Genomic DNA, 22,124 nt, shown 5'->3' with positions numbered 1-22,124 from the left:
TACCAATTTACCCAAACGGGGCCCATAGTTTGGCGTTTCATCTTCTAGGGTTAGGTTTTGGAATGCTAAGGGTTTTCCATTGTTTCTCAATAATAAATAGGCCTTCGAGCCTCATTGTAAACACAGTTCGAAACAGTTCAGAGGCATGTAGCCGACACATCTCTTCTCAAAGATAAGCTACCATCGCCCTAGCTGGGTTATTTCTATTTGTAAGCATATTTCAGTATTCTCCATTAATGAAATGAAGTATTATTTCCGCTGCATCTCTATTTTTATGGTTATTGCATCTCTGTATTTATGGTTATCTCTGTAATCTATTGCGTTCCTGCTTAAATCCGGATCAGTGGTATCAGAGCAGTCTGCTTTTTCTCTGTTTTTCTTTGCATATCCACAACGAGGTCGGGATATAAGGAGTTAGGGCTTTAATTGGTCGAACCTTTGCAAGACCAGCCTCGCAAATCTCGACGACCTCCCATGGCGGATGAGAAGAAAGATGAGGGGGCAGGAGATCCTATCAGAATCTTGCTCGAAGAAGCCCTCGAGCGGCAAAGGAACGCGATGATGGATAGCTTTGCGCAGATCCTTCAGCGGCTACTCGGAGGCGACGCATCGGCTTCCAACAGCTACTCTGGAAACACCACACCGTTTAAGGTACAAGTTAATTTTGAAATCCCCATCTTCGAGGGTCAAATAGACGCAGATGCCGTAGATAAATGGTTAAATCTGCTAGATGGGTATTTTTCTGTTCATGAATTTTCAAGTCAGGAAAAGATTGTTTTCGCTCTTCTCAAAGCAGCCCCCCACGTCAAGGACTGGTGGGAAACATACTGCGAGCAGAAGTATGAAAGTACAGTCTCACTTTTTTCAGCCTCCCCCACTTGGAATGACTTCCGGGATGCCATCAAGGAGCAGTACTACCCTGTCAAAAGCTATGAGGACAAATACATCAAATCGACCACACTGCGGTAGGGACGAGACCAAGATGTACCAGAGTTCACAAATATTTTTCATACCCTTCGCACACAGTTGGGTATCAAAGATTCTGAGCTGCATCTGGTACTCAAATACCACGGCTGCCTACACAGATACATCTAGGAGGAGATGGAGTTCTTGAACATCTCCTCACTCGGCACATCATACCGATACGCTGTCAAAATCGAGCAAAAGTTCAAACAGAAGAAGCGAGACTTTGGATCTGCAAATCTGAAGCCCAAAGGACAAAGCCAAGGCGGGGTGACCCAAGACAACCCCTCTAAGCTGCAAGAAAAGAACAACACCACGAAGCCGAAGAAGGACACAGGAAAGTGGTGTGAGTTCCACAAGAGTCCCACTCATAACACAAGTGAGTGTCGGACCAAGCAGTTGCTGGTGGTCGAGTTGAAGGCTTCCGAATCAGATGCATGTTCTAACTCTGAGCCGGAACCTGACAAGGGGGATGGCAAAGGGAAGCAAATCATTGATGCGGATCCTAGTGCCACTGTTGCCACTGCCAAGATCCAGAAGAATGAGCCCGAAGAGCCAGAGGAGGGGGAACATCTTTTCCACTCATAGATGTGGGTGAAGGGTTCGCCGCTGCAATTCATTGTCGATAGTGGTAGCCAAAAGAACCTCGTTTCAGCAGAGTTCATGAAGCAGTTGGGCCTACCAACTACGCCACACCCACAACCGTACAGTATCGGGTGGCTTCACGAAGGACGAGATCTCAAATTTCACCAGCAGTGCCGCCTTCCCTACAGCATCAAGCCCTTCACAGATGAGGTATTGTGTGATGTTACACCTCTGGATGTTTGTGATGTACTATTAGGCCAGCCATACTTGTGGACGTGACATGGTGTGTATGAGTCAAGGCCTCGCGCTGTCATTATTTCTTTGGATAATTCATTATACAGGATACCAGAGGTAGCTCCACCTACCACCACCTCTTTGATCATTGTTAAGAAAGGCAGCAAGCTCATCTCACAGACTAGGAAATTTATTTTCTATCTGGTTCGCTCCCAAAGTAAGGGGAAGATCGTTGCTACATCCATGACCCCCGCAAAGGGTTCCTCCACGCAGCAGCAGCAACATAGGGATACAGTCATGACAGAACACAGGAACAACTTCTCCTTACCCAGAGGGGTACCACACAAGTTTTAGGTGGGCGAAAAAGTTTGGTTACATCTGCAGAGAGAACGCCTTACCAAAACCCATCAGAAACTCAGACCGCTTCGACATGGTCCTTACACCAATAACAAGGCTGTGGGAAACAATGCTTTAAAGCACAACATTCCTCCATTCCTTCGCTTGCACCGATTGTTCAATGTGGACCATCGCCGACCATTCTTCCCACCATTTCTGGACACATCAGAGATTGCAGAACAGCTCACTGGAGACCCAGCTCAGCAGAAGCTTCCTCATCTCAAGGAGGAACTCAACGCAATGGGGACCATTGCTTCCTAAGGGGGGAGGAATGATCGAGGTGGATGTTGGTGGCCACCCACCTATCCCATTTGGACCCCCACAACTGTCTCTTTCAGTTTTTCAGTTTCCTTAATTATAGCGCAATTTACTATTTTTAGCAGTTTTTCGGGTCCTAAACTTTCAGAGCCGTTTTGAGGCCCTAAACGACATTTTTTGGGAAATCTACCTCCGCGATTTTTTACATAAAATATCGTCTTTTCCGTCTTAGTCCTCGGAGAGATATTTCCAACGGGCTATCATGCGCGTCAAACGGAGATCGTATGCCAAAGTTACGACCTCGGGAAGTTGATGTACCAATTTACCCAAACGGGGCCCATAGTTTGGTGTTTCATCTTCTAGGGTTAGGTTTTAGAATGTTAAGGTTTTTCCATTGTTTCTCAATAATAAATAGGCCTTCGAGCCTCATTGTAAACATAGTTCGAAACAATTCAGAGGCATGTAGCCGACACATCTCTTCTCAGAGATAAGCTACCATCGCCCTAGCTGGGTTATTTCTATTTGTAAGCATATTTCAGTATTCTCCATTAATGAAATGAAGTATTATTTCCGCTGCATCTCTGTTTTTATGGTTATCGCATCTTTGTATTTATGGTTATCTTTGTAATCTATTGCGTTCCTGCTTAAATCCGGATCACAAATATTAACAATACATCTATGAAAAAACATATCATAGGAGAAATATCTCATTCTCAAAATATAATACCTCATGCATATATTTCAAATCGTGCTCGGTGGCAACTCTATGTGAGTGAAGCAGCTCAATCATGAATTTATTTAGGTTCTATACATAGCATATGTATATAGATGGTTGCTCAAAATCAGAATCAACAATACTTTGATCAACGGTTGGATGTCATGTCGAGTTAAACAACATCTTTGATCTTCAAATCAAAGTAAAGGATTTACAAAAACATTTTCCAATAACTTTTCAATATGGAATTTCTTTCCCAAAATCTAGATATCAATTCATCATGCCATGATACATCATTTTAGGCTTCAGAAACCATCTCCCTCTGATTTAGATCATCAGAGGCTCATCACCTGTCACAAGTAGATCATGAGGATATACAATTAAAACCATAATCAATATCAAAGCCATACCTTGGAACTCATCATCCTAACTTCATCAGATAACTATCAAATCTAGACATATCTGGATTTCAATGCTCTAAGCATAATGCCTTGCTTAGCCAACATAATATCCTTACATAACTCAATGTTGTATCATCATATCAGAAAAGTTATCTCATCAGATTTTAGAAGTCATATCATGACAATTATCAAATTCATAATTATCACAATATTAATACATTCAACCAGAAGACAGGTAGAGCTCATATCAAGGTTGAATCATGTTAGCAAGTTGTAATCAGCCATGCAATATAATTTTGAGGCTTCATCAAGTCATTCTCATAATCATAACATAAGTCATTTCCATCACTAGGTGCAAATGTATACATGAAGGATGAGTAATGCAGGTTCCATTGTCATGTTGAATCACAACTATCAGTACCTCAACCATTTTTCTAGGAAAAAGGAGGTCAATCTCCACATAGGTCATTATGCCCACGGAATATTTATATAAGGGCAAATAAAAAGTTGTCAAATCAGATCATTAGTCATAAGGTCAAGTTCAAATTTTCTATCATAGAGAGATCTATAGTCAAAGCATATCTCAGTCACCAATCCAAAGTTATTTTCACGCATCATGATAAAAAGAATGTTCATATATATCAATAAACCAAATCATGCCAATCACTTGTAGCAAAAACATAGTGACATATCTATATGTATATCTCGGTCACCTACAAACACAAGTTCAGTCTACATGTTTATGTTTTGGAAAACATTCAATCTTTTCTTGCTTGCAGATCTTGCTATCTGCAACAAATATATCTTCCAGGTGAAAATAATTCATTATGTGACCACCAACTTCAGAAATCAGTTAACAGTGGCAGAATATGTTAGAGACACTTTGATTCAGAATTCAAAAAAAATTAGAAAGCTTCATATGATGGTCAACAAGAGTCAAACCTATGGTCACTCCCTTCAAGTTAGCATGAGAATGACTTTAGTTGCCTGGACGTTGTTTAGGCCTTGGCATGTGTGTGTCTAGGGACGAGATCTCCTAGATCTATGATTGTGTCTGGAGAAGAAACACTAATTTTTGTATGGGATTCAGATCAAAGATTCCGCTGCAGATCAATACTGTCAGATGCACATAAATCATACTTCAGCAACATAGAATACAAATAATAATAAGGCTAAGAATCTTGAGAATAGATTCTCCCTCTGACTGGGGATTTGCATCATTCATCTCCATTCATGTAAGCAACATGTCTCGATTTGAGTCATGCAACATCAGATCTGTTAGATCATAAACATGGCTATCAACATCATGACATCAATATTTCATAAAAGGTTAGACTCAAAGAAGTAGATAGATCTCAATATTATGAACACAATAACACTTTCTATCAAGTCACTCCATTAATTTAGGACATTCAGTATATGTTGTCAAGACAAGATCGTAGTTAGTAAGAGATCTACCTATCAATATTACACTTATACTTTTCACATCAAGGTTACCATGCTCTACATGACCAATGAGATCAAATTAGGTTATTCAAGAGTTCCAATCATGCTTATCACAAGTATTACCAATAGACTCATGTATAGGAGTCAATGAACTATCCTTCTATATGAAACCAATCATGACAAGTATCAAGAGTATAATTTTCTAGAGATAAGGTGCTAGCCTTCTATATAGGATTAAGATATCCAACAGATAGATCATAGTTGTTAGCCAAATATCAAGTGTATCAATGTATCAACATTAGATAGCCTCATAGAATTCAAGAATATCAAAAGTTCAACACTTGGAGCATCATTTCATTATAGGAGACATAGATCCAAGTCACTTTCATATACATGTATGATTCATTAAAGAAAGAGACATTCTCATCATACCTTAAGGCTTACTGAGCCAATAGCTGAAACATACCATGCATACCTTGTGGTATTACCTATGCACCTTTTCATTAGACATAGGCTGCTTGAAGAATTGTTTTCATCTTTTCATCAAGTACCTCTTTATCTCTTTCCAGATCTTCATCTCTAAATGATCACCAAGAAGGATCTACTCATCATATCTCATCAAGGAGGTTAGAAACATCCATATACTTAAATACATATGCAGAAAGTACAAGAAATAAACATAACCATCAGATATATAAGTTTAAGAAGCATCATAAGTCAAGAAATACTTATCTTCAATGACAAGTGATCTTCTCCCTCTTGAACCAAGATTCAAGAGCCACCAATGTCCATGGTCCATATACCAATGTTTCCTTCAGTATCCAACCAGATCTACTAGGGATTATCCTATCTAGGGCTTCATTGAATCTTCATCAAGTGCTTGAGCATCTTTACATATACCATGTTATAGTTTCATACATCAAATCTCAAGCCTTTGCCATAAACTAGGGTTTTCTCTTCAACCCTAACCTCATATAATCCATCAAACCCTAATCATCAAGGTGCCTAGGGTTTTCTCCAATCCCTAGAATTCTCTTAGGTCTCCACCATCGTCTTCTTTCTTCCATCAAAGGTGTTATTATCGAGGTGATCTCCATGGCCTTTCTTCAACCCACCTGTAATACCATGTTAATTTTTCATAGGGCGACATTGTTCTTTGCTATGATAGTTGTATTTCATCATTAATACATTAGGTTCACCCCATATCATCATTACATTATTCAGATATACACCATTATACATCATCATATGAAATTACATAGAAAGAAACAACATCACCATCATCATCAATGCAGCAGAATATAAAAGGAATAATAGAAGAAAGCATGCACACAAATAAAGACACCAGGCTTTCTCTGAGACTAGGGAAAAACCCACTATGGGGAATAACCTTGCAAATATTCTTCTTCTTAGATCGTCATAAAATGATGTAGAAAAAGAGAGTACAATGATCCATAACTTTATCTATGTAGCAAAAGAATAATGATATCTATGAATTAGATCTAATCATGCTAGGAATCAAAATCCTCATACTGATAGTTGTAATGTGTTGTTGCAAACTCATGTCAACTACTGTGTACTGATGTCACTGTGATGAAAACTGTTGAGTGTTGTTGTTACTAATCATTGAATTCAACTAAATCCAAGATGTCAAACCATGGATGCGAACTCGGGTCGCTCTCATCCAAACTGTTTGTGTGCAACCAAAACTCTCAGGTCGCTCTCTGAATATTGTATGCAAGTGACTGTGACTATAGAGTCACTCTCAGAAAGCCTTCATGCATGCGAATGTGGCATAATACTGGTAAAACCTAGATTCACTCCCTTATTTTTGTTGTTTGAGTGACATTGATGTCTTGGTCGCTCCCAAGACTACTCTGTGTGTGTGACCGGGGTCCGAAGCCAAAAATTACATTTCAAAAATTCAAACTTTCATCTTAAAAAAGTCATAATGGGACTTTGGATCAAGATAAATTTTCCTTTGGCTATAGAATTATAGATATGCTTTAAAATGATAAATACAAGTACGTCAAGTGACTAAATATACATTATGAATATAGACCGTAGTTACAAATTCAACAATTCAAATGGTTTTATCCCTTTATTTTTTCCTTTTTCTTTCCTTCTTTTTTTTTTCATTTTTTTTGTCTCTTTTATTTATTTTTATTTGTTTTTGTTTCAAATTCCTTCAAGTGAATATACATGTATCTATATATATCTTGTTCCATATGAAATTATAGAACAAGGTGTTGAGAAATAAATAGGTATATAAATATGACGATTTCTCTTACTTGATAATTACTTGTGAAATTTATGTTAGCTTATTATTAATTTATGTTCTTTTTTAATTAAGCAATTTCCAAAATGAAAAAAATATGAATATCATAGATAATAAGAGACACAAGATATAGGCTCCAAGACAAGACAAAAACCCCACAAGGGGGAAACCCAGAAAATCTCCTCTTCTTATAGAATAAGATCAAAATGAGAAAACCAAGACCCAAATCCAACCTATAAGAAACCAAGTCAAGCCCTCCAAATATAGATTATAACACTTGCATTGTCTTAAATTGAAACCATCAATATCTCAAGCATGTAATCTTGGAATATTGCATTATATTGCAAACATGTGACTTCAAGAAACTCGCATTCCTTCACAAGAGAGAGGCTACTAAAATTCACATCCCTTTCTACCTTAGAACTTATCACAAACAAGCACCGAATTTATTTCCATTTGGTGGAGGAAACATGCCAATATATATATGTTCAGATATGTGAAAATACACATCCTTTCAATGAGCCAAATTAACATCTAGGAGGTTTGACTTGGCTTCTTGAGGTTGTTAGGGTCCTATAATATAGTTAATCAAAGTCTGTCTATCTAGTTATTTATTTTGGTAATTTGTTGGTAAATTTTAGCCTATAAATTCACCAGGTATTATAGTCTAAATTATCTTTGCACTAAGGTCTCAAATTTCTCAAGTCATTGGAAATATGTGTGTCAAAAGGGGTCTATTAGTCTTGATTTGACTTGTAAGGTCCTTAAGGGGTCATCAGTGAGTTTTCATGAGTGTCTTTTCATGAGTGAATGTTGGCACTGATGTCAAATAGACTAGCAAGAATGTGTGATGCGGTGCATGGCTCCGAAGGATTCCTATGGTAGATGCAGACTTCATGTAGAGGATCATCATGGTAGGTGTGTTTTCAACTGTCTAAAGAGAAAATGAGAAGATAATTTTGCAGTCATTTTCAAAGCATAAAAAAGTCTCAAATCCTACATAGGAACCTCTCCGTTGGAAATTTCTATGAACAAGATTTCCAACGGTGTGTGGAAATCCAAAAATGGACTCCTAGATCAAAAGATATGGCATGTTGAAGTGTAAGGGTTTAAAGCCTTTGAAAGGAAGAAATATCAGGGTTCTAGAGCAAATTGATGATTGCATGTTGGAAAGTCCTACATATCGCAGCATAAGGCACATCAGCGGTCGACGAATTGGGGGAAATCCACATCGCATAATGGCATATCAGAATGGTCCATGGCATATCGGCAATCGACGATTGAATATCGATATTTTCTAAGGTGACAACCTTAAGAATGTTTTGATATGCAAAGTGTCGATAGTGTTAAAACTGCCAGGAAAGCGTCGATAGTGTTAAACCACTGGGGAATGCCAATACAGATTAACAAAGGATTTTCATCGCAAAACTAGAGGCAGACGACCCTTTTCTCTCTCCTCTAGCAGGACGCGTGGTGGAACAAGATTGGTTCTGATAAAGCTACGGGGCATCTAACATCAGCATGACGTGGCAGTATGAAAGGACACGTGGCAAATAGTTTTGGCGTTTTGAGGGGTACTAAGGGGGAAATCAGGGTGACACATGTCACCACTCACGAGGTTCCATGTGGAAGTGATGGCGTCGTATCAGAGATTGGCGTATCGAAGGTTGGGGACATCGGCGCTTTATAACACTTGCCACTTGAAAAGTTTCGATGAGAGGGGGCTCCGATATTGGGGTTGGCATATGGTCGTTAGATTTTAAAGAACCTTGGGTGCTAAGCATTTTATAAAGGAAAAATAGCCCATGATAGTGAATAAAACACCTAGAAACTCAAGGTTAAGTCGATGGTCACAGAGCTCGGTCTTATATCGAAGAAATGCGGGAAGGGCTAAATCAAAGGGAGATGAAGGTATCAGAAATTCCTCTGCTTCATGTGTTAAAAGGTTTCAATATAAAAGATCTAATTTCATTAAAACTCTTGATGTATTGGCCTATGGTCTCATCCCTGGTCAAAGAACTAAGAAAAAAGGAAGGGGCTAAGGGCTGAGGGGCTTAATTTTAAATAAAGGATGCTCGTTTCTTGGTTGATTTGTAATATTTTAAAATCGTCGTGATGCTAGTTCTATTTGTAATTTTATGAAGATAGTTTTCTGACCACCCCCCCCGACACTTCGAGACTTAACATGGGGGGGGAGAAAAGTGGTTTTTTAAAGGAATTTGTATACTATGTGGTATCTCCATAATGATTTTGGGGGGGCTCCTCCATTTAGCATATACCCATACCCCCCACCCGAAAACCGCCATTCATTGTCTAAATCCTCTGCTCAATGATATCAATAAAGCCATGTCTTTTGTGATTATGGACACTTTTTTTAAAAGGGGGTATTTTATGATGAATTTTCAGTATAAAGGACAAATAGCTCCCACTACTAGTAAAAGGGAAAGAAGAAGATTCGAACAACATAGGTTCTAGGTGGAAATAAGGACACCAAATCACTTCTAGATTTCAGGAACACAATCGGCAAAGGATACAAAAATGTAGAGGATCAACATTAATGAACCAATATCCATATTTGAAGGCTAAATATTTTCCCAGTAGTTCCATATTTCAGGAACACAACCAACAAAGGCTACAAAAATGCAGAGGATCAGCATTAATGAACCAATTTCTAGATTTGAAGGGTAAACATTTTTCCAACAGTTCTAGATTTCTTGCACTTTTCCAGTGATTGTTTTTATTTTTAGTATATTGATCAGTTATTTTTTCCAGATAGTCAACAACATATTTCCTTCAAAGGTTCAAAAAACAACCAAACTTGTCCAGAAATCCTATTTTCTAGTTCTATTTTAGAAATATACGTAATTTTTTTAGATAATTATTTTGTAATCAATTCCTTTTTGGAATCAGAAGTTTGTTCAATAGGAAGTATATAAATATTTTGTAATAAGACTTAGTAAGGGTTGGAATGTGTTGTATTATGTTTGATTATGTATGAAGAAAAGACGTTTACATTGATGTAAGTCGTGGATTGTACTCAAAGTGATCAATTTACAGAAATACAGAGAAATTTTGTTCCAGGATTCCCGTGTCAAGCAATTGGCGATGTGTTATTTCATGTAAAATTGTTTATTTTCTTAGTTTAAATGTGTCTTTTTCCTCTTTATTGTTGAAAGAAGATTAAGGGTTGAATTGTCTTAAGTGTACTCTACTCTAGCTTGCTAAAAATATCAATGTTCTCTTTCTGATATTAACTATAGAATTCATCTGTGTATGCTCTATATTTAATTGAACTTAAATCATATTCATCCAATTCACACCACAAGCACTCTATAAGATCCAGGAGTTTGCCTACCCTACCCTGTTACAGTTCCTCTATCATTTTTTCAATTGATTACTCAAAATTTTATGACTCCATGCCCAATGGACTCTCCCAGCATCTTTCAACCAAACTTTTGAAAAACCAAACTCGAACATAAATAGCTAGCTTAAGATCTTAAAAACAGAAATATAAATTAGATAAAGATATCCCTCTCTGAAGCTGGAATGGCTAGATCCCAGCTTTAAAATTTGTTTTGTGGTTACCTTTGGGTTTCTCTCCTCAACCTAGGGAAATTACAGAGTGATAACATAATGGCGACCATACTGGGGACTAAAAGGTTCTATCTTCCCCAGGAAAGATAATCAATTTTTAGATCTAATTTCTGATGGTGGACAACAATCATACATATGAAGGTTGAACCAATCACCTGGCGACTCCAATAAAGTTTCAACCTGATCCAAAGACTCCATTTCTAGTAGGATCCAGAAATCAAGGTTTCACTAGCAATTATATTGGCTCAAGATGGATCACAAATATACAAGGTATGCTCCTATGCATCACATTCATATTCCAGGATTTCCAAATCACATGCCTGGTGTAGGTTGGAAGACTTATTTACCTAGATTCAAAGATAAAAAAAGGAGATGATGTTGCTTTGCATCTGATTAGGTTTCATATGCATATATGTAAGTTTAAAGTTAAATTTCATGAAGATTGTCTCATGAAAATGTTCATGGTATCCTTGGAGGGAAATGCACAATCATGGTATGAAAGATTGCCAAATGATTGTTTATATTCTATTGTATATTTTCATACAGTATTTTATGAGAGATAAAGAACACCATCCTTCTTTGTTGCTGGTCAAAGATTGTTGCACACATTTTGATAATACTATTGAGGATTTGGAAAGTTTTTATGAAGATGATCAATTTATGGATGATGAGATTATAGAGGCTATTCATGAGAACCCTTTTGACCATCAGGAATGTTGGGCGTGGAATTCCCCCCCAAGGCATGTTTTGGGGCTTAAAGCCCATATTTTGACTAAGTCCATTGTAAATACTCCGCAATTTGTGGGCACGGAGCACGAAGTCATAATAGAGTCATAGGGTTGTCCGCCCTTGTTTTTGTAATGTAATTTCGGTTTGAAAGATCTACCTGTGGTCCGCGGACCATGGGATTGTATAAATAGAGCAAGGCTCTAACTGTAGAAAAACAGATAAGGAAGAAAGATGAATCTAAGGAATTGAAGAAGCATTGAGTCGAAGTGTAAGTCATGTATTTGGGTCGTAGAGTAGGAGAAGGCTCTGCTGCTGAGTGCGCAGAGGCCTAGTAGTCCACAGCTGAGTGCGCAGACCCCTGTAGCTAAGTGCGCAGGGCAGGTCGAGTCTATAACCGTTGGAAGCATTAATAAATAGAAGTTTTACCATATTTCTGTGTATCTTTTCCTGTTTTATGTATTATTGGGTATGAATTGCAAGTTTACTGTTTAATTACTGCGTGAACTCATATGAATAGGCTGAATAAGTAAATATAATATAAGGCATCTATTTACGCAAAGATAACTAACTGTTACAAGAAGTTAGGTAAAGATCTCAGGTGTGACTTGGGAAACAATACAGATCGTTGTTCCAGCAGTGCAGAAGCCCCACAGCCCCTGGTTAGGGTTGTGCAAAGGAAAATATATCAGGGCGCGAAGGCCAGGGAAGTGTGCGAAGTAACCTGCACGAAGGTACTCATAGTTGGACCAAATCAATCCCTCAGACATCCCTAGGGTGTGGAAACCTGGTTCCAGCACCCCCCCATACTACTTCGGGTGAGACCTCAGTCCGCGCTCCGCGACTGTTGCTGAAAGGGCTAGTAGTATAGGGATTTGTTTTGCTAATTAACTCCGAACCTAGGTCAGTCCCCAACAAACCAACAAATGGTTCCGTTGTCGGGACCAGGATCTGCATAGAGATGTCTGATGTCATATCACTGGAATCCAACTAGGAAAGAAATTGAAGATTGTTTGGATAGGAAGATTCACGAGTTCAAGGCACAGGATAATAGGAATCCGTGACTATTAAAATAAGACTGGTTAGATTGCTACCTGTACACAGAGATCCATGAAATTTTCTTCGCATCTTTCCAAACTAAGTTATACGAGTGGATCGTGAAGCTATCAGAGAGCCAAGGAAGGTGCAATCTCAACAGACGTATTGTGTGGACTCCAGAATTGGTGCACAGGTTGGAAGCATCAGAGGATAAGATCGCGTGTGATGTTGATCACTGGCTCGATCGAATTATAGGAGGATTCATTACTGAGCTTGCAGTAGATACTTTAGTTAGCTATAGCGAGGCAGAACGACATTTCCTCAAAGGACCACGATGTAAGTACGTTAAGCCTTTGAACACTTGGATTAAAATGCTACTGTGTGAAAAGCAGGTTATGTGAATACATTGATGTTTGGGGCTACGTGAAGTGGGAAAATTTACATAAATGAAGGTAGTGCAGACCTAGAAACTAGCCCCTTGATTTCACCTCCACGATGGGATGAGGAAGAGCTCACAAAGGTCTCACCAAGAAGTGCTATCAACTTGATAAGGCAGAATATTTTGTGCATACCACCCCCACCCACACCACTGCCATTTTCACCGTCTTCACCCCCATCTTCGCCCATACCACCTCCGCCACCACCGCGAGTTAATATGGTGAGCGCGATAAAGTTGTTGGTGTTCAAGGGAGTAGGAAATGAAGATACGAACTAGTTTTGGTTCGTGATAAAAGTTGTATGGGAAGCACAAGGAGTCACGGATGACAATATAAAGAAATTAACGTTGGTCAACTCTCTTCAGGATCATGCGCTGACCTGGTACATTAAGCATTCTAATGACAATCCGAATGTAGGAATCGCATACATCCAAACTGCGTTAAACAGAGAATTTAGCAAACTGAAGTCAGAGGCACAGTCGATCATTGGGTTCAAGGAGATCACAATGCTACCAGGCGAGACTCCTTGGGAGTTGGATCAGAGACTGAAGTGCATAATTTGTGAAGCTAATATGACTTTGACGGATGGACAACACCGCAAATGATTTGTAGCATCACTAACGCCGCATTTAAGGAATGCACTATCACAACAGAGGCTAACAACTTAGGCCGAGGCCTTGGAGATCATGATGAGATTGCATGAGACCCTGATATAGGATCCTAACCTTGGATTTCAGCAGATCCATGTGCAGCTAAAAAACTTGTGCCTTGAGATGCAGAGTCTGAAATAAGACAGGACAGCTCGCCCGGAAGTGCGCGATGAGGTATGGTGTGTTAAATGTAAGGGTTAGGGTCATGACAAGGACCACTACCCAGTGTTCACGAATTACCTCGTGGGTGGAGGATCAATGCCGTTGAGACCCGAGGTACAAGCAGGACCCAGCACAGTGCCTACATTGTGGTGCGCGATTTGTCAGATAGGAGGAAAGCAAGTTATAGACAACTACCATTTATTGCAGAAGTACATGCAAAATTCACAACATTTGTTCTGTAATTTCTGTAGATCAGTGGGACATGATGAGCGCACCTGCAGAAGCTATGAATTGATGATGGATAGGACTCCCACCTACAGATTCCAGGCCGAAACGCGGCCCCTTGACCAAAACGCAGGGATGGCATGAACTAGATTTCAGGGGTGCGGACGAGGCCGAGGTGGAGGAGGACCTGGAAGAGGTCACCGATAGCTGATATATTACAATTGTGGAGGGTCAGGACATTATGCCCATGATTGTACAAATCCAACGCATCTATCATGTCTATATTGTACATTGTTTGATCATGAGATGGAGGACTGTCACATACTGATAGCGAGGTTGTGCAACAAGAGAGCACTCCAACCTCCCCCGACTCAGAACGTGCAAATGATGAGGTCTGAGCCGCGCGAGGAAGACCCTAATGTGAACATTATGCTTCGAAGTGGAATTACAAGAGGGGATGACAAAGGCAAGTAGCCGTACCAACAGAGTGAATCGAGGGCGAGTCACGATGTTTGTGTTGGGGGCCTGTTGGGCGTGGAATCCCCCCCAAGGCATGTTTTGGGGCTTAAAGCCCAAGTTTTGACTAATTCTATTGTAAAGACTCTGCGATTTGTGGGCGCGGAGCGCAAAGTCATAATAGAGTCATAGGTTGTCTGACCTTGTTTTTGTAATGTAATGTCAGTTTGAAAGATCTACCCATGGTCCGTGGACCATGGGATTGTATAAATAGAATGAGGCTCTAAGTGTAGAAAAACAGATAAGGAAGAAAGATGAATCTAAGGAATTGAAGAAGCATTGAGTCGAAGTGTAAGTCGTGTCTTTGGGTCGTAGAGTAGGAGAAGGCTCTACAACTGAGTGCGTAGAGGCCTAGTAGTCTGCAACTGAGTGCACGAACCCCTGCAGCTGAGTGCGCAGGGCAGGTCGAGTCTGTAACCATTGGAAGCATTAATAAAGAGAAGTTTTATCATATTTTTGTGTATCTTTTCCTATTTTATGTATTATTGGGTATGAATTGCAAGTTTATTGTTTAACTATTGCGCAAACTCATATGAATAGGCTGAATAAGTAAATATAATATAAGGCATCTATTTACGTGAAGATAACTAACTCTTACAAGAATTTAGGTAAATATCTCAGGTGTGACTTAGGGAAACAGTACAGATCGATGCTCCAACAGCGCGGAAGCCCCACAGCCCTTGGTTAGGGCTGTGCGAAGTTTAATATATCAGGGCACGAAGGCCAAGGAAGTGCGCGAAGTAACCTGCATGAAGGGACTCATAGTTGGACCAAATCAACCCCTCAGACATCTCCAAGGTGCGGAAACCTAGTTCCAGCACCCCCCCATACTACGAGTGAGACCTCAGTCCGCGCTTTGTGGACTGTTGCCGAAAGGGCCAGTAGTACAGGGATTTGTTTGGCTAATTAACTCTGAACTTGAGTTAGGCCCCAACATGCCAACAAAGAAGAAGAAGTAGCAACTAACTGCCATCATATTCAAGAAAACTTCCAGCAAAAAGTACCTTCTCTCTTGCCTGAAAATGAAGTAAATCAATATCCTCATGAAGAAAGTTATGATTCATCTTCTGAGTTTGAAGAAAAGTTGCAGCAGTCTTATCAAATGTTAAGTTACCAAGGGAAATAATAAGATAAACAATCAAACTTGTCATTAACCCTTTTATCTCCTCGGTCTTTATTCCAAGGAGAAACTTATCAAATTATAAGTTCTAAAATTGTATGTATGGAAATTCAAAACAGTGAGCTCATTTTAAATGATGATGAAGGTGTTATTCATGAAAGCAGTGAGTTAGATAATGGCAACAATATTCCACAGTTACAAGAGGATAATGAAGAGAAGGTTGTTCTAGACCCCGTAGGTGTATCCCTTTTTGTTATTCAAGACGTGGTTGCCTCACTTGAAGATCTTCCTCCAGGTTCAGATAATGAAGAGTTTTCTAAAGAAGAATAGGTTGTCATGGATCCTATGGATGTACACATTAATGTTGTGAATAGGGTGGTTTCCTCAATTGAAGATGGCAAGATTAATGAATTGAGTTCTACCATTTCTCTATAACAAAGTCTTCTCTCCGATCATCGGGTGAAGGTAGCCAATTATTTTTTTGAAGATTCTTTTTATGGCCTCTTGGAACCATTGAAAGAAAAGTTTTTTCATCCCATGGCCATTTTTTTGCAAGATTTATTGAAGTTTGTACTATTTACCGATGTTGGTTTTTAGAATCAGTTGAATCTTGAGTTGCCATTCTCTTTCTTCTTCTGTTTGCTCAAGGTAACTGTGAGTAGAACTTAGTCTAGTAGCCATTTTCTTGATTGGCTACATTGGAGAGAAGAGATCCCCTAGTGTATATACTTTCAACATGTGTGCATAGCCATCATCAACGTTTGAAGCCTGAGGAGAAGGCCCTAAGACTTTGGTGATGTGTTATAAAATTTCTTATTTCCTTTAAATTTTCCAACTTTGTAATCAGTTTTCAGTCAGTTGAGTGTTAGTATTTTTCTTTTATTCCATTGCCCAACAGATAAGGCTACTGATCTAGGTTTTCTTGACACCTCACGAGGAGGATGCCATCCCCATTGGAGCCAATGTTAGGGTCCTATAATATTGGTAATCAAAGTTTGTTTGTCCAGTTATTTATTTTTGGAATCTGCTGGTAAAGTTTAGCCTATAATTTCACCAGGTATTATAGCCTAAATTATATTTGTACTAATGTCTCAAATTTCTCAAGTCACTGAAAATATGTGTGTCAAAAGGGGTCCATTAGTCTTGATTTGAATTGTAAGGTCCCTAAGGGGTCATCAATGAGTTTTCATGAGTGTCTTTTCATCATTCAATGTTGGCACTAATGTCAACTAGATTGGCAAGAATTTGTACTATAGTGCATGGCTCAGAAGGATTCCTATGGTAGTTGCAGGCTTCATGTAGAGGATCATCATGGTAGGTGTTTTTTCAGTTGTCCAAAGAGCAAATGAGAAGATAATTTTGTAGTCATTTTCAAAGCAGTAGAAGGACTCAAAGCCTACATTAGACCCTCTCCTTTGGAAAGTGCTCTGAACAAGATTTCCAACAGTATGTGGAAGTCCAAAAATGGACTCCTGGATCTAAAGATATGGCATGTTGAAGTTTAAGGGTTTAAATCCTTTTAAAGGAAGAAATATCGGGGTCCAGAGCAAATCGGTGATTGCATGTCGAAAAATCCTGCATATCGTAGCATAAGGCACATCGGTGATTGGAAAATTGGAGGAAAGGCACATCGCATATCAGCATATCAAAAAGGTCCATGGCATATCGGCAATCAGCAATCACATATAAGAACTTTCCAAGGTGACAACCTTAAGAATGTTGTGATATGCAAAGTGTTGATAGTGTTAAAGCTGCCAGGAAAATGTCGATAGTGTTAAGCCGTCTGAGAACACCAAAAGATATTAACAAAGGATTTTTATCGCAAAACCAAAGGTGGATGCCCCTTTTCTCTTTCATTTAGTGGGACACATTGCTGAATATGATTGCTTCCGATAAAGGTACGTGGAATCTGATGTCAGTATGGTGGTATGGAAGGACACATGGTACCTAGTTTTGGCATTTTGAGGGGTCCTAAGAGGGAAAATCAGGGTGACATGTGTCACCACTCATGAGGTGCCACATGGCAATGATGATTTCATATCAAACATTAGCGTATTATAGGTTGAGGATATCAACGCTTTGTACAACTTGCCACTTGAAAAGTTCCAATGAGAAGGGGATCCGTTATTGGGGCTGGCATATGGTTGTTAGAGTTTAAATAACCTTGGGCGCTAAGAAGTTTATAAAGGAAAAACAACCCCCGACAGTGAATAAAATTCCTAGCATGTCAAGGTTAAGATGATGGTCACAACTCGTGGCCTTATGGTGAAGAAATGTGGGAAGGGATAAAGCAAAGGGAGATGAAGGTATCAAAAATTCCTCTGCTTCCTATGTTAAAAGGTTTCAATACAAAAGCTCTGATTTCATTAAAACTTCGATGTTTTGGCCTATGCTCTCACCCCTGGTCAAAGAACTAAGAAAAAAGGGAAGAGGTAAGGGTCGAAGGGCCTAATTTTAAATAAACAACGCTCATTTCTTGGTTGATTTGTAATATTTTAAAATGGTCCCAGTGCTAGTTCTATTTGTAATTTTATGAAGATAGTTTTCAGAACCCCCCCTCGACACTTCGAGACTTAATAGAAGGGGGGGGGGGGGGGGGGGAGGGGAGGCCTGAAAAGTGGTTTTTTAGAAACATCTATATACTCCATGTCATATCCATAATGATTTCAGGAGGACTCCTCCATTTACCATATACCACCCATACCCCCCCCCCAAAAAAAAACCACCATTCAACGTCTGAATCCTCTTCTCAACGATAGCGATAAAGCCATGTCTTTTGTGATTGTGGACAACTGTTTAAAAAGGGGGTATTTTGTGATGAATGTTTAGTATAAAGGACAAATGGTTCCCACTGCTAGTAAAAGGGAAAGAAGAAGCTTCAAACAACATAAGTTACAGATGGAAATAAGGACACAAAATCACTTCCAGATTTCAGGAACACAACCAGAAAGGCTACAAAAATGCAGAGGACCAACATTAATGAACCAATTTCTAGATTTGAAGACTAAATATTTTCCCAGAAGTTCCATATTTCTTGCACTTTTCCAGTGATTGTTTTTATTTTTATTATATTGAACTGTTATTTTCCAGACATCCAACGACAGATTTCCTTCAAAGATTCAACAAGCAACCAAATTTGTCCAGAAATCCTATTTTCTAGTTATGTTTAAGAAATATATGTAATTTTGTTAGATAATTATTTTGTAATCAATTCCTTTGTAGAATCCGAAGTTAGTTCAATAGGAAGTCTATAAATATTTTGTAGTAAGACTTAGTAAGGGTTGAAATGTGTTTGATTATGTTGGATTATGTATGAAGAATGGAGTTGTACATTGATGTAAGTCGTGGATTGTACTCAAAGTGATAAATTTATAGAAATATAGAGAAATTTTGTTCTAGGATTCCCGTGTCAAGCAATTGGTGATGTGCTTTTTCATGTAAAATTGTTTCTTTTATCAGTGTCCATATGGTTTTCCCCTCTTTACTATTGCAAGAAGATTAAGGGTTGAATTTGCTTAAGTGTACTCTGCTCTAGCTTGTTAACAATATCAATGTTTTCTTTCTAATATTAAGTATAGAATTCATTTACGTATGCTCTATATTTAATTGAACTTAAATCATATTCATCCTATTCACACCACAAACACTCAATAAGATCCAGGAGTTTTCCTACGCTTCCCTATTATGATTCCTCTATCATTTTTGAAATTGATTACTCAAAATTTTATGACTCCATGTTCAATGGACTCTTCCGGCATCTTTCAACCAAACTTTTGAGAAACCCAAACTGAACTTAAATATCTAGCCTAAGATCTTAAAAATAGAAAAATAAATCAAATAGAGAGATCCCTCTCTGAAGCTAGAAGGGCTAGATCCCAGCTTTAAAAGTGGTTTTGTGGTTACCTCTGGGTTTCTCTCCTCAACCTAGGGAAATTATAGAGTGATAACAGAGGTAAATTTACCCAACTTACATTTTCAAATTTTTTTTCCTCTTTTTCTTCACAAAATTTCCGAATAGGAATTTGACTCTTTGACTCAATAAATCCTAGAAGCATGAAGAACATCATTAACTAATGAAATAATAATAATAATAATAATAATTTTCTTCTTTTTCTTCTCTTTTTCTTTTTACATAAAATACATAATGATACAAGTACAATGATAATTATGAAGACCGGACCTAGTTACATTTTCCAACACTCCCTCTTAACTTGGGGGGTATTCATAATTCCAGAACTCGTACAAGGATACTCTCAAATTGAAATATTCTCATAAGAATATTCATATTGATAAGCCATCTTCAATAATTAATATCATAACCAACATTATCAAATTGCAATATAGTGAGGCCTTGGCTAGCAAGCTCTAACTCTCCACTGGATTAGAGCGTAATGATAGGAGGCATACATATGGACACCACCACAATCACCTCTCAAGGAATATAGCCTATCTGGATGTTCACCAGGTATGTCCTTTCAGGACTATTCTTATCTTGGATTCCCAATCCTCAAAGAATATCAGTCCACTTTGACTACTCCTATCTTGGATACCCTGTCATACCCTCAAGGAGTATTGGTCCACAGGATTACTTCCTATCTTGGATTCCCAATCCTCAAGGAGTATTAGTCCCATATGCTTATCCAATCCTAAATTATCCCGACCAGTTCCTTCACTAGACTTATGGCTGTATGTCCTAGTCTAGTGCATGACACATGGAGAATATTGTGTCCCACATCACTCCCTCTCAATGAGGGAGTTAATCCTCACTCCCTCTAAAACAACGAGTAGACCCTTACTTCCTTTCAACTAGGGAGACATAACCACAAGACTTTAGCTTGTCTCATACTTCATTAATACATCAAATACTTTTTATTTTTTGGAAATATAGTTGTAGTTGTAGGGCTCCTTTCTTGTAATACATCATACATGAGCTTTGACCTTCTTGGATGTCAAACATTTTTTGGAGCCAAATTATTCCACACTCTTTCTTCATGACATGGTTTCTTGGCTCCTAACATCATCATGTCATATAAAACTTCGATCTTCCTGGATCTTGTTAATCATCAAACAACATTACCATCAAATGATTCATCTATCATCTTCAAGAAGCCAAAATTTCTTATAGTTTCTAGCACATGCCTTCTTTATTCATAATAGAGTTTTGCCTCATATTCTTCAATAAGTCATATCATCTTTCCAAATAAAAAAAATTCCCTTATACTCTTCCAAGCCATCAATAGTGATATCCACGCAATCCATGTGTTCCATGATCAAACAATGCAGTTGTAGGTACATCAATATCATCCAAAAAATTATATCAACTGATATCTTTCCAACCTCTGCATATACTTCTGCAATATTTCTTTCCAAGGATCCAAATCGTATCTCAAACAAGTCATCAATATCAGAGTTACCAAATTAAGGTGTCGTATTATCTATGTCAAATTCTGTTACATGCTCTCTTTAAGGTCAACATTCCTATGGTGCAGGTAAATTTTCAGTGCGGACACAAACAATTCCTCTAGCCTGAGAGAGCGAGTCTAGCCACAAACAAAAAATCTATGGAAAACTTCCTTAAGATAGAATCAAATAAGAGGGCCTACCTCTTTGAACACTATTCCACTTGGTGATGATCATGCTTCCTTACTCCAGCTACTTTCCATTTCCTTCCTTCAAATACCTGAAACAAGCAAACAAACAATAACAACAAACGTGATAGCATACGAATTGCATTCAGCCTACTTAATAGGTCAAGGAACATTAAGCCATCAAATGTAAGATAACACTTCAATGTAGGAAATCAATAAATATTTGTATTCATATAAGTTCATAAAGAGATTACAACCAATGCCTTGACATTGTTGGCCTCCTCTGACATATCTGGGTTCCACACTTCTGCTAGCATCTCATGGATAGCCCCAACAATGGAATTTTTAAAGCCTATTCCCTTTAGTCTCAAACCAAACCAAACACACTATTCTCCCTCAAACATAAACTAGAAAGCCACAAGCTATAGATGTCTTGCTAATTATTCAAGCTCCAAAAATACCAATACTGAAACTAGTGAACCTTGTAAAAGCAGGGGTTTATATAACTTGGATAGAGGGGAGATGGTTCCTCCTACCATGGGAGAAGGATTTATCTCTTGAGTTGGTTCCATCCTAATAGGGGAAAGGAGCCCAAACTAACTTCCTCGGCTCCATCCAGCCCAACCATTTACCAAACTTCCATTACGAAGCTTCTAGAACTAGAAGCTTTGACTCCATATTTAAAAAACTTGCCAAAAGAGGATCGGTGTGACTAAGAAAAGGCTCAGTAGCGTCATATGGCACTAGTATTGGTTCTAATCTCTGCAAATCGTCGTGAGGAGGAAATTGGTC

Source organism: Pinus tabuliformis, chromosome X (genome assembly GCF_031772625.1).
Source record: "Pinus tabuliformis cultivar Carrire ecotype Pingquan chromosome X, CPIR1, whole genome shotgun sequence".
Taxonomy (NCBI): domain Eukaryota; kingdom Viridiplantae; phylum Streptophyta; class Pinopsida; order Pinales; family Pinaceae; genus Pinus; species Pinus tabuliformis.
This window is presented reverse-complemented; position numbering follows the sequence as displayed.